Source organism: Delphinapterus leucas, chromosome 19 (genome assembly GCF_059928025.1).
Source record: "Delphinapterus leucas isolate spDelLeu-1000000601 "Yukka" chromosome 19, BTC_Dleu_Yukka2, whole genome shotgun sequence".
NCBI lineage: Eukaryota > Metazoa > Chordata > Mammalia > Artiodactyla > Monodontidae > Delphinapterus > Delphinapterus leucas.
In genome coordinates this window covers 49286752-49301007 of record NC_143147.1, presented here as the reverse complement: position 1 = coordinate 49301007, position 14256 = coordinate 49286752, and the positions used below count along the sequence as shown (strand labels likewise).

General features: G+C 38.2%; 1 protein-coding gene and 1 pseudogene across 1 annotated transcript in view; one reads left to right on the top strand and one right to left on the bottom strand.

Moving 5' to 3' along the window:
• Positions 1 to 14256, top strand: part of FBXL20 (F-box and leucine rich repeat protein 20) — a 116102-nt gene that overhangs the window by 27839 nt on the left and 74007 nt on the right. The gene's annotated exons all lie outside the window — the stretch shown is intronic.
• Positions 7986 to 8871, bottom strand: LOC111166387 (small ribosomal subunit protein eS27 pseudogene; annotated as a pseudogene).

Sequence of the window (14256 nt, the reverse complement as noted above, 5' to 3'; positions counted from 1 at the left end):
CATGTGGGATCTTCCCGGACCAGGGCACGAACCTGCGTCCCCTGCATCGGCAGGCGGACTCTCAACCACTGTGCCACCAGGGAAGCCCCCTCATGTCTTTTTGATTATAGTGATTCTAACAAATGTGAGGTGATATCTCATTGTGGTTTTTTTTTTTTTTACTAATTTTTAAAAAATAACTTTATTTATTTATTTATTTCTGGCTGTGTTGGGTCTTCGTTGCTGTGCGTGGGCTTTCTCTAGTTGCGGTGAGCAGGGGCTACTCTTTGTTGGGGTGCGCAGGCTTCTCATTGCGGTGGCTTCTCTTGTTGCAGAGCACGGGCTCTAGGTGTGCGGGCTTCAGGAGCTGTGGCATGCAGGCTCAGTAGTTGTGGCCCACAGGCTCTAGAGCGCAGGCTCAGTAGTTGTGGCGCACGGGCTTAGTTGCTCCGCGGCATGTGGGATCTTCCTGGACCAGGGCTCAAACCCGTGTCTCCCGCATTGGCAGGCGGATTCTTAACCACTGTGCCACCAGGGAAGCCCCCCTCATTGTGGTTTTGATTTGTGTTTCCCTGATGATGTTGAACACCTTTTCATATACTTTGGAAAAATTTCTGTTCAGATCCTTTGCCCATTTTTATTTATTTATTTATTTATTTATGTTATTATTATATGAGTTTCTTATATATTTTGGATAATAATCCCTTATCAGATATATAGTTTACAAATGTTTTCTCCCATTTTATAGGTTGCCTTTTCATTTTGTTGATTGTTTCTTTTGCTGTGCAGAAGCTTTTTAGTTTGATGTAGTTCCACTTGTTTTTTGCTTTCCTTCTTGTGCTTTTGGTGTTATATCCAAAAAAATCATTGCCAAGACCAATGTTAAGGAGCATTTTCACTATATTTTCTTACAGGAGTTTTAGGCCTTACATTTATTTAAGTCTTTAATCCATTTTGAGTTAATTTTTGTGAGTGATGTAATATAGAGGTCTAATTTTATTCTTCTGCATGTGAATATACAGTTTTCCCAGTACCTACTATTGAAGAGACTATCTTTTCCCCATTGAGTCTTCTTGGCTCCCTTTTCAGATATTAGTTGACCGTATATTCATGGGTTTATGTCCGGGCTCTTGATTCTGTTCCATTGGTCTGTGTGTCTGTTTTTATGCCAGTACATAATGTTTTGATTACTAAAGCTTTGTAATGTAGTTTCAGGTCGGGAAGTGTGATGCCTCCAGCTTTGTTCTTCCCTCTCAAGATTACTTTGGCTATTCAGGATCTTTTGTGGTTCCATATAAACTTTAGGATTGATTTTCTATTTCTGTGAAAAATGCCATTGGAATTTTGATAGAGATTGCATTGCATGTGTAGATCATTTTGGGTGGTATGGACATTTTAACAATATTAATTGTTCCAGTCCATAAACATGGATATATTTCCATTTATTTGTGTCTTCAACTTTTCTAATCAATGCCTTACAGTTTTTATGTACAGGTCTTTCACTTCCTTGCTTAAATTTATTGCTAGGTATTTTATTTCATTTTTAATTTTTTTAATTGCAGTATAGTTGATTTACAGTGTTGTGGCAATCTCTGTTGTACAGCAAAGTGACTCAGTTTTATACATATAGACATTCTTTTTAAAATATTCTTTTCCATTATGGCTTATCCCAGGGGATTGGGTATAGTTCCCTGTGCTATACAGTAGGACCTTGTTGTTTATCCATTCTAAATGTAATAGTTTGTATCTACCAATGCCAAATTCCCAGTCCATCCCTCTCCCTTCCCCCCTCCCCCTTGGCAACCACAGGTCTGATCTCTATGTCTGTGAGTCTGTTTCTGTTTTGTAGATAGGTTCATTTATGCCATATTTTAGATTCCACATACAAGTGATATCATATGGTATTTGTCTTTCTCTTTCTGACTTACTTCACTTAGTATGATAATCTCTTGCTGCATCCATGTTGCTGTAGATGCCATTATTTCATTCTTTTTTATGGCTGAGTAATATTTCGTTGTATCTATGTACTACATCTGCTTTATCCATTCATCTGTTGATGGACATTTAGGTTGTTTCCATGTCTTAGCTATTGTGAATAGTGCTGCTATGAACATAGGGGTGCATGTATCTTTTTGAGTTAATAGTTTTGTCTGGGTATATGACCAGGAAGTGGGATTGCTGGATCATATGGGAATTCTATTTTTAGTTTCCTGAGGAACCTCCATACTGTTTTCCATAGTGGCTGCACCAATTTATATTCCCACCAACAGTGTAGGAGGGTTCCCTTTTCTCCACACCCTCTCCAGCATTTGTTATTTGTAGACTTTTTAATGGTGGCCATTCTGACTGGTGTAAGGTGGTACCTCATTGTATTTTTGATTTGCATTTCTCTAATAATTAGTGATGTTGAGCATCTTTCCATGTGCCTACTGGCCATCTGTATGTCTTCTTTGGAGAAATGTCTATTAAGGTCTTTTGCCCATTTTTTGATTGGATTGTTTGCTTTTCTGTTGTTGAGTTGCATGAACTGTTTCTATATTTTAGAAATGAAGCCCTTGTTGGTTGCATCATTTGCAAATATTTTCTCCCATTCCATAGGTTGTCTTTTTTTTTTTTTTAAATGGTTTCCCTTGCTGTGCAAAAGCTTGTAAGTTTGCTTAGGTCCCGTTTGTTTATTTTTGTTTTTATTTCTATTGCCTTGGGAGACTGACCTAAGAAAACATTGGTACTATTTATGTCAGAGAATGTTTTGCCTATGCTCTCTTCTAGGAGTTTTATGGTTTCATGTCTTATCCTTAAGCCATTTTGAATTTATTTTTGTGCATGGTGTGAGGGTGTGTTCTAACTTCATTGATTTACACGCAGCTGTCCAACTTTCCCAGCACCACTTGATGAAGAGACTGTCTTTTTCCCATTTTATATTCTTGCCTCCTTTGTCAAAGATTAATTGACCATAGGTATGTGGATTTATTTCTGGGCTTTCTATTTTGTTCCATTGATCCATATGTCTGTTTTTGTACCAGTACCACACTGTTTTGATCACTGTAGCTTTATAGTATTGCCTGAAGTCTGGGAGAGTTATTAGGTATTTTATTTTTTTATATTATTTTAAATGAGATTGTTTATTTTCATCTAGTTTGTTCTTAGTGTATAGAAGTGCAACTGATTTTTGTATGCTGATTTTGTAACCTGCAGCTTTAATGAATTATTAGTTCTAATGGTTTTATGGTGTAGTCTTTAAGATTTTTCTGTATAAAATCATGTCATCTGCGAACAGAGATACTTTTACTTCTTCCTTCTGATTTGGATGCCTTTTATGTCTTTCCTACCTAATTGCTGTGGTTGGGACTTCCAGTACTGTGTTGACTAGGAGTGTTTAGATTACCTTTGTCTTGTTTCCAATCTAAGGGGAAAAGCTGTCAGCCTTTCACCATTGTGAAGTCAGCTGTGGGCTTGTTATATATGGCCTTTATTATGTTGAGGTACATTCCTTCTATATCCAGCTTGTAGATGGTTTTTTATCAGGAAATGATGTTGAATTTTGTCCAGTGTTTTTTTTTTTCTATCCAGATCATATCATTTTGGTCTTTCATTCTGTTAATGTGGTTTATCACATTGATTAATTTGTGTGCATTGAACCATCCTTGTATCACAGGGATAAATCCCATTTGATCATGGTGTATGATTCTTTTAATGTGCTGTTGAATGTGGTTTCCTGTTATTTTACTGAGAATTTTTGCATCTAAATTCATCAGGGATATTGGCTTATAGTTTTCTTGTAGTTTCCTTCTCTGGCTTTGGGTAATGCTGGCTTCATAAAATGAGTTTGGGAGTGATTTCTCCTCCTCAATTTTTGGGGAAGAATTTGAGCAGGATTGACATTAATTCTTTCTTATATGCTTCCTAGAATTTCTCAGTGAAACCATCTAGTCTTGTGCTTTTCTTTGTTGGGAGGTTTTGATTACCGATTCAGTCTCCATACTCATTATTTATCTATTCAAATTATCTACATCTTCATGATTCAGTCTTGGAAGTGTTAAAAAAGAAAAACAAAACCTGTTGCACATTAAAATGTTGAAGAGTTTATTTGAGCAGACATTAATTTGAATTGCAGAGCACCAGTCCAGAAGTGATTTTAGAAGTGCTCCATGCACAGGAGCTACGGGCAAGGTTTTTATAGACAAGACACCGAAACAAAATAGTTATTTGATTGGCTGTATCTTAAGCAGTTGCCTTACTTGGGATTGTTCTTAAGTTTCATTTTCTCAGATCCCAGTGCATTTATGCTGGCTTAGGTTTTGGTTTGCAACGTGGGCTACCAAGGCATTAGAACCACCTCAGACAATTAAACCCCAATTGCCTCCTTGTTTAATTACCTTAACAGTAAGTGGTCATGCTTCTAGGAATTTATCCATTTCTCGTAGGTTGTCCATTTTATTGGGGTATGATTGTTCATAGTAGTCTCTTATGATCCTTTATATTTCTGTGGTATCAGTTGTAATGTCTCCTCTTTCATTTACAATTTTTTTCTTTCTTTTTTCATTTATAATTTTACTTGAGTCCTCTCTTTTCCCTTGGTTAGTCTAGCTATAGGTTTGTTGATTTTATCTTTTTAAAGAACCAAGTGTTAGTTTCATTAATCTTTTATATTGGTTTCCTTTCTCCATTTTGGTTATTTCTGCTCTAATCTTTATTATTGCTTTTTGCGGACATTGGGCTTAGTTTGTTCTTTTTCTAGTTCCTTGAGGTGAAATGTTGGTTGTTTATTTGGGATCTTCCTTTTTTCTTAATGTAGACATTTATAGCTATAAATATTCCTCTTAAAACTGTTTTTGCTGCATCCCATAAGTTTTGGTTTGTTGTGTTTCCATTTTTGTTTGTCTCAAGATATTTTTTGATATCCCTTTTGATTTCTTCTTTGATCTATTGGTTGTTCAGTAGTGTGTTGATTGATTTCCACGTATTTGTGAATTTTCCAATTTTCCTTCTGTTACTGATTTCTAGTTTCATGCCTGTGATAATTGTGATTTATAACACATATATTTTGGTCTTTGTTCTTGGTTCCTGACTCACAACTCCCAAAAACCCTTGTAATTTCCTAAGCAAGCAGTAGGAACATCTTTTGTTCTCAGTTCAAAGCCATAAAGGTGAAATGGGTGTCTTTTTATTTACAACAAGCCCCTTTCAACCACACCTGAGTTTGTTAATAAGGTGAATTTTTGAAGGCCCCTAGGTAACTGAATGATGGAGACCAGTTGCCAGGGGAGCCAACTATGATAAGAGGGTTGGAACTTTCAGTTCCACTCCCCATTTCCCCCTTGCCCACCTCTGGAGAGGACAGAGGAGCTGAAGGCTGAAGCAGTCACCAATGGCCTGTGGTATAATCAATTATGTCTGTGTATTGGGGCCTCCATTAAAAAAACCCAAAAGGACGAGGTTCAGAGATCTTCCATGTTGGTAGCATCTACATGCCAGAGGGGTGGTGCACCCCAGTTCTTATGGCGACAGAAGCTCCTGCACTCAGGACCCTTCCAGACCTCACCCTGTGTTACCTCTTTATCTGGCTGTTCACCTGAATCCTTTAAATAAGCTGAGAGGGCTTCCCTGGTGGCGCAGTAGTTAAGAATCCGCCTGCCAATGCAGGGGACACGGGTTTGAGCCCTGGTCCAGGAAGATCCCACATGCCGCGGAGCAACTAAGCCTGTGCGCCACAACTACTGAACCTGTGCTCAACAGCCCGCGAACCAGAACTGCTGAACCTCTGAGCCTGTAGCCTGAGGATGAAGAGTAGACCTGCTCACCGCAACTAGAGAAAGCCCGCATGCAGCAACAAAGACCCAACGCAGCCAAAAATAAATAAAAATTAAATTAAGTAAATTAAAAAAAAATAATAAACTGAGAGACATACGTTAATGTTTCTCTGAGTTCTGTGTACCACTTCTAGCAAATTAATTGAACCTGAGAAGTGGGTTGCAGGAACCTTTAATTTATAGCCAGTTGGTCAGAAGCACAAAGTAACACCCTGGACTTGCAATTGGTGTCTGAAGTGGGGGTAGTCTTGTGGGACTGGGCCTTTCACCTGTGAGATCTGATGCTATCTCCTGGTAGATAGTGTCAGAATTGAGTTAAATTTGTAGGACACCCATTCAGTGTCTGCTAAGAAATCGGGTATTGCTTGGGTGTTGGAAAACACACGTCTGAATACCATTGTGATCAGGAAAGATACTTGATATGGTTTCTGTCTTACCAATCTTGTTGAAATTTGTATTGTGGCCTAACATATGTTCTGTCTTGGAGAATGTTCTGTGTATGCTTGAGAAGAATGTGTATTTTGCTGCCACTGGATGGACTGTTCTGTGTATGTTTATTAGATCATTTAGTCTGTGATGTTGTTAAAATCTTCTGTTTGCTTATTAATTCTCTGGAAGATCTGTTATTGAGAGTGAGGTGTTAAAATCCCCTGCTACTATTGTATTGCTGTTCGTTTCTCCTTTTAGTTCTGTTATATTTGCTTTATATATTTAGGTGCTCCAGTGTTGGGTGCATAAATATTTACACTTGCTGTATCTTCTTGATGAATTGACCCCCTTTATCATTATATAATGACCTTCTTTGACTCTTGGTTTCTTTATTTCTGTCTTCCTTTAGTGGGACCAAGCTTAATGTCATCTAGTTAAAGCTCCTTCTCAATGGAACAATCTACTCTATGACATCGCTGGTATTGGAGAGACTGGCTGACCAGTAATGGGGAGAGCTCACAGCTTTACACAGTTATTTAAGCCAAATCTGTCTTAAACACATTGTCTCCACTTCTCCTAGGTTGGTTATCTTGAACAGTATAGAGCTACTTGATTGTAAAGGACAATTCTTCAGCTATTCAATAGCAGCTATAATGTTCTTCCATTGAACATTTTGAGTATTCCTCTTATCTTTACCATCTTCCACGAAACTTAGCTTTAGAACCTCTCAATATCCTGGGATCCATTTTCTAAATGATATTTAGTTGCTTTCCTTTCTCAAATGTGACGTTAGAGTTATTGACAACCACTCAGAATATACAGTAGTTTTGTCCCTTGGTCTGGTCTGCTTTCCATTAGTGTATCCTAAGATACAGTTTTTCTTTTCTTTTAAAACTTGTTACAGGAAGTCACATAAGTAACTCATGATAAACTAAAACTCGCTGTTTTTTGTGAAACTAGGTTTCTAGTTTCATATTTATATAACTGGTAATTGCTTAATTTTAGTGAGAGATTTAAAAAAAATTTACCCTGTTTAGTTTCCTCATTTTTTAAAATTAATTTATTTATTCATTTTTGGCTGTGTTGGGTCTTCGTTGCTGTGCGCGGGCTTTCTCTAGTTGTGACGAGCGAGGGCTACTCTTCATTGTGGTGCACGTGATTCTCATTGCAGTGGCTTCTCTTGTTGCAGAGCACGGGCTCTAGGTGCATGGGCTTCAGTAGTTGTTGCTTGCGGGCTCTAGAGTGCAGACTCAGTAGTTGTGGCACACAGGCTTAGTTGCTCCGTGGCATGTGGGATCTTCCCGGACCAGGGCCTGAACCCATGTCCCCTGCATTGGCAGGCGGATTCTTAACCACTGCGCCACCAGGGAGGTCCCTAGTTTCCTCTTGATACTGTCCTTTTGAAATCATGTTGAACCCTGATTCTGTTATCCAAGGTTATTATTTATCCTAATGAGTTTCATGGTATCCAGAAGTTTAGTAAATATGCTTATGACTTTATTCAAGATATCTAAAACTATTGCATGGGTGTTTTGGCTAAACATGGGAGTTTGACTTAATACATTTATTTCCTTTCTTTTCAAATAGCACTAACATTATAATAAAAGAATAAAAAGGAGTATAAGATCACAGAAACAAGAATGACAAAAAAATTTTAGAAGATAAAAAAATTAGTAGAAAAGTGTTAAATAATTTAGCCAAGTAGAGGGAGGTACACTCTGGGTTGTCTGCAGAGACTAGCAAGCAAGTTTACAAAACCTCCAAAAAGACTCAACACTTGGTAGTAAAAAGTGAAAATACAAGAATGAGGCTTGAGATTAAAAGTAGGTACTGGTTGAAGAAAGTCTTTTTTTTTAATCCAAAATGTGTTTATTGGGATGGGTTCCCATTCATCTTGATTCTGGGGGCTTTTAGTGCTGCTTCCGTCTGAAGGAGCATCCTTTGGTAAGCCTTGCTTTTCCTCCTGTGGGCTGGCAGAGGACAGTAAAACAGCCACCACACAGAACTACTGTTTGTGCATGGCCAAAGGCAGTGGTGGTTTTATAGCATCCTGGGCATTTCACATCCATGAAATAGGAATTAGGGCACTGCACCAGGCTCTTCTTCTTGTGTTTCCTCTTCTCCTCTTCTGGAGAGGGACGAAGGAGATCCTTTGAGAGAGGCATGTTCTCGTGGGGAGGTCGTCACCGTCGGAAAGGCTGAAGAAAGTCTTAAGTGGTTGAATCCTATGTAAACTACTTCTTCCCCCTCTAGGAAACTGGGCATTTTTTTCTTCAAGAAAATGGAGGCTGAGGGTTCTGGATCCAGGAATATCAGATGTATGAAAAGGATAGGGATATGGAGCCAAACAGTGAACTTACAATAGCTTCTTAATGCCATGAAAAGGAGTGGACAGCCAAGGATAACCTGATAGTTGAGGAAAGCCTCCAAAATGAGAGGCCAAACAAACCCATAAAAGAAACAAGGTAGAGAGCAGAGGGGAAAAAACTGCGGGTAGGGCAGAGGGGAAGAGGTATTAATCTCTAAGAAATGAAATGTTGCATCTTCAAAAAACAGAATGCTCTTTTGAAACTCTTTCAATAAATAAGAAATAACTCTTGGAAATAAAAAATGATACCCCCCCAAAAAATTAGTGGAAAGATTGGAAGTAAAGTTGAAGCAATTTCCTAGGAATTAGAAAGAAAATATTAAATGAGGAAAATAGGAGACAAATAATTTAAAAAGTTAAAGATAGACCAGAAGGTCCAATATTTGACTAATAGGAGTTTGAGCATGAGAGGACAGAGAAAATAGTGGGAGATGATACCAACAGATTTCCAAAGCATTTTCCAAACTGAATCATAGATTTGCAAGTTGAGAGATCTGATAGAATAATAAAAAAGACACAGACCAAGAGGACTGATTATGAAATTTCAGTAAACTGGGGATACAGAGGCTGTACTAAAAGCTTCCAGCAAGAGTAGCTAGAGGTTACATTCAAAGGACCAATCAGAATAGCATTACATATCACAGTAGTAACATAGGAAGACAGAAATGCATTAAGCAGTATCTTCAGATATCTTCAGTGGAAAGGATTTCCAACCTATAATTTTATTCTCAGTCATATTATCAACCAAATGTGAGTCTAGGATAAAGATATTTTTAGACATGCAAGTGACCAGGATTTCAGTTCTCATGAGCCTTTTTTCCCCGTAAGTTACTAGTGAATGTACTCTTAAATAGGAAGGGAAAAGAAATAGGGTCCAAGACTCAGAATTCAGTCAAAGAGAAGAGCCAAGGGAGAGCCCAAGGTGACAGCTCTGTACCTAGTCTAGAGAGTCCCCCCACAGAGGGAAGCGGAAGAAAGACCAAAGGGTTCTGGGAAGTTATGGCTCCGGGAAAAAACAATATCTGGTGTGTTTGAGCATATGGAAAATATTGATAGACATGTGACAGATGCTGGAGCATTTGAGGAAAAGTTAAAAATATATAGAAAGTAGAAAAAATGAGGTTGTCATTAATTTGTAGGGACAAAGAGTACATGGTCCTATTGTACTGCTGGCTCAGCACTCAGTCGTATCTGTCCAGTATTACATTCACACTCACTCTTTATTTAAACAAAGATTGTCATAAAATTACATAGGGTATGGAGGCTAGAGGTAGAGGTTGAAACTAAATACTTACATTCCTTGGCAGTATGTCGATAGGTAATATCTAAATTTGATAAATCAAGCATATTTAGAAAAACAGAGGTAAATATCAAAAGAACCCCCTAGAAGATTCGATAGGGTATAGGGGTAGGGCGGACCCTACTGTTTTTCCAATGTCCTTTTGTCTTGGTTGAATTTTTATATAAAAATTCAGTTAAGTTATATGGTATATTATAGAGACCTCTTTCTATATATGTATATATCAATTAATAACAGCCAAATATTTAGCTATATCATGCATCCTTTGTTTAGCTATCTTGTTCATAATAGCACCACTGTCTTATTCATATCATGGCCTAGGAAGTCTAATAGATTTCCTTTGTCTGTTAATTTGGTATCACTTTTCCTTAATGACTTTCTTACAAAGTTATTTCTTCCCTTCCTTTTTAAAGAATCTTTGTTCTGATTTAACATATTGTTTCTTTTGGTTCCTTTTAAATCTAAAATATAATTTCTGGCATGCAGTTAGGGTATCTAGGGTACTGTGTACTTTGTTTCTTACATTATCTAAAACAGGGGAATGCTTTTTCTACAAATAAGTAGCATGGCTGTATTAAAATACCATTGCTTTGGAAATATTTCCATAGCAGTAAGATGATTTAGAATGTGTGTTTGTGAGTGAGTTGTAAAATTACTATCTGACATATGTCTTGGAAAATTCCACAGATTCTGCCAGTTTTCAGTTTCTGGCACATCGACTAGAATTTGTACATGAGGAAGTCAAACCCTACTTTCCTCTGATTTACCACCCGCTCTGGCATTTTGGAATATGAGATTCAGTTAAATGCTTGCTAATCCTGAGTCAGATCCCATCATGGCCTTGTTGTATCTACTAGTAGTTCTTTTGTGTGTATGTAGTGTGGTGGAGCTGGGGTAAGTGGAGGAGAAAAGGGGAGGACATATAATTATATTGCCACCTTGACTTTAAAATTCTTTCCTTTCACTTCATAACTTAAAAAGTTTTCAGTAGGGCATGGAAGATTTCCAGGATTGAGCAGTACCCAAAATGAGTTCCAGTCATATCCAGTAGTTCGTCAAAGTTCATGGAGTCGTTGGTGCTCTGGAATGTTGCTGTGGATAGTTAAAACTGATTAAGTGGAAGAAATTCTCAACAGAAAACAGAATAAAAGTGTATACTTATTTTAGACTGAGAGCAATGAATTGGTAGTGGATATTGATTTCGGTTAAAGAAACAGAAGTCAGGATAAAAGAAAGCTTGTAATATTGAGTCAGATATTAGAAAGTGTCCATAGCAGAAAGTTTGATCTATTAAGTAATGTATCTGTTTTCTAAATGTATCCCTTCCTTGGTGTTTTTATCTAGGGATTTCTTTCTTAAGATAAATTTAGTCATGATATGGTAATGCACTGACAGCAGTTTGCTTCTAAAAAGCAATTATATTTCTGCTAGGGACAAGATGTTGGGTGGAGGAATTACAAACTTACTTTGTTTTAGGTTTATTTAGGCATACAAAAATGTTTTCCTCTTAGATTTTGGCGAGAAATCAGTTGGAAAAACATCTGGTGTTGGTTGAGTGAGGAAATGGCATAATCAGTAAAAACTACTTATAGGAAAAAATCGTTTTAAAAAAATCTCTGCAGCTTCAACTCTGGATTTCTTTATGACGGTTCATTCTTAATCTCTCTCAGAAATTTTCTTCCCACCAAAGATTTTACCTGTGTTGGGCTGCTTCAGTATGTCTCAAATTTTATTCAAATCTATGAAATTTAGATCACGAGTCATGAACTTTTAAAATGTAGAATGTGTTTTCATAGCTTTTGCTGTCTAACAGCCGCTCTAAAACCTAGTGGCTTGAAACAGTTATTCAGTCTGGCAGTTCTTCTAGTCACCCAAAAAGGTTGCTCGTGAGGCTGCAGTCCTCTGGTGGCTTGACTGGGACTTGAGTGTCTAAGATGGCCTCATTTACAGTCTGAGACCTTGGTGTCACTGTCAGCTGGTACTCTTTTTCCACAAGGCCAGTCGTCATTCACAAGTTTAGCCTGGGCTTTCTTACATGGTGGCAGGAGTGTTTGAAGAAGGTAAAGTTTTGGTTAAGGCTTAGCTTGGAAATTGCAGTGTTATTTTCACCACATTCTTTTGGTCAGATCAAGTCATCATGTGAACTCAAATGCAAAGGGTGGGAAAACAGACTCCACCTATTGAAGGGAGGTGCAGCAAAAGCCCACTGCAAAAGGGTATTGTAGCAAGGAGATAAGATTCTTCAGAGGCCCTTGTTATAAGGTTCTACCATGGTCTGCCCTCTGGCTCCAATGGTTCGCATTCTTGTCTCATGCAAATCATTCCCTCCCAAGACATCTGAAAGTCTTATATCCAAAAACAACCTGTATAAATACACAAATAAATAATGGTGAAAACACGTAACTTGTTATCTGCATTTGATTTAGAGGTAGATGAGGGTCCTCACCTGCAGTTCCTCTTGATCCAGAGACCTATGAACTAAAAAGAAAAGTTATCTGCCCCATACACTCAACATATACCGTTATTCACAGAGATAGAATAACGGCAATATACATTCACCCGAAAAAGGGGAAGTAACAGGAGGCATATAGCATATATCAATTCTGAAATATAGCAGACGCATTGTCAAGGTCACCTACTCCAGGTGAAATGGAACAGGACCCTATGGTCCTTCCCCACCATGTCCTCTGCCTCCTTTTGTCTGTAGAAAAACTTTAGCTAAAGAGTTTAATCAGAGAATTGAGAAAATGCAGAAGCAAAGGAAAACAGTCAAACAAGACCAAATATTGATAGTTCGGTTATTAAACAAATTCAAGGACCTTTAGTTCCTTCTCATGGGCTGTAGGTAATATTCTATGTCCTTTGAGCTGTTTTGTAGATATTGAAACCCCCACCAGGTGGAAGAAGTTTACTACATGATGACCAGACTGTAGCCATGGCATGAGCTGCCATAATTCTGAGAACTGGCCTCAAGGAAATGGGAACAAACCGACCTTGGAACTGAAGATTAACTGTACTTAAAATCAGGATGACGCTGATCAGACCACCGCATGACCAATTGCAAGATGACTGTCAGAGCTGACTATTTGGTTCCTGCCTGTAGCCCCCTACCTCCGCCTATACACAACTCCCCTTTAAAAGCTCTTGCCCACTGATTGTCAGTGGGGAGTTGGCCTTTGGGCATGAGTCCACCCTCTCCCCTCGTTGCCGGCCTCTGAAATAAAGCAAATTTTACTTTCCACCAACCTTGCCTCTCAAGTATTGGCTTTCGAGCAGCAAGCAGCTGGACCCTACTTTTGGTAACCCAGAAGCAGGAAACGTGCCTTGATTGGGGCCCATTTCTGCTTCCTGGGAATGGTTCCCTAATCCATTGTTCTCTGTGATTCTTGGTACTGCATTATGAGCTCTTAACACTGCTTTCTGAGAGGTCTCTCCTTTTACATAAGAAGTATCTTATGAAGCTAAGTAGCTTTCTCAGGGTACTTCCTCCCTATAGAAAGTTGGGAACCCAGTGGCCTTTTTTCATTTTAAATAGTTTCTGTCCCTTGTTGTACCCAGCAGGTACAACTTCCTTTAAAATTTCTGAAATTTTCTGTGAATCTGGTTTGTGTTATTCCATGTCCCCAAATCTACATCATTATAACTCTTTAAAGACAGACCTCTCCTAACTTGGTTGTGTCTATCTGCTGTGGCATAAATTCCCTTTAGCTTCTTAGAGGCCATTATGTCTAGTTAAGAGAGTTAGCTAGGTATGGCTTTAAAAGTTTCTGAATTAAAAGACAATTGTATAACCTTTCGTTAGGCAGAGTTCACATGTATGATATTCAAAAGCATGATGTGTTAAAAAAAGGATAAATTGGACTATATCAAAATTAAAAAAATTTGTTCTTCAAATGACACCATTAAGAAATAGAAGTCACAGCACACAGAATGGGAGAAAATATTTGCAAGTCATAGAGTAGATAATGAATGTGTATTCAAAATATATAAGGAGCCCCTAAATCTCAATAGTAAGAAGATAAACAACTCAAAAGGGAAAATGATTTGAATACACATTTCACCAGAGAAGTCTTTTGAATGGCTGAAAAGCACATGAAAAGATGCTCAGCAGCATTAGTAATTAGGGAAGTGCAAATTGAAACCACAGTGAGATACCACCCCATTAGACTGACTGAAATAAAAAAGACAACAAGAAGGAACGGTAAGATGGGGACAGACTGGAAACCTCGTACATTGCTGGTGGGAATGTAAAATGGTGCAGCTACTCTGGAAAACAATTTAAAAGTTTTAAGTAAACTTAACCATAGGACTTCCCTGGTGGCGCAGTGGTTAAGAATCCGCCTGCCAATGCAGGGGACACGGGTTCAAGC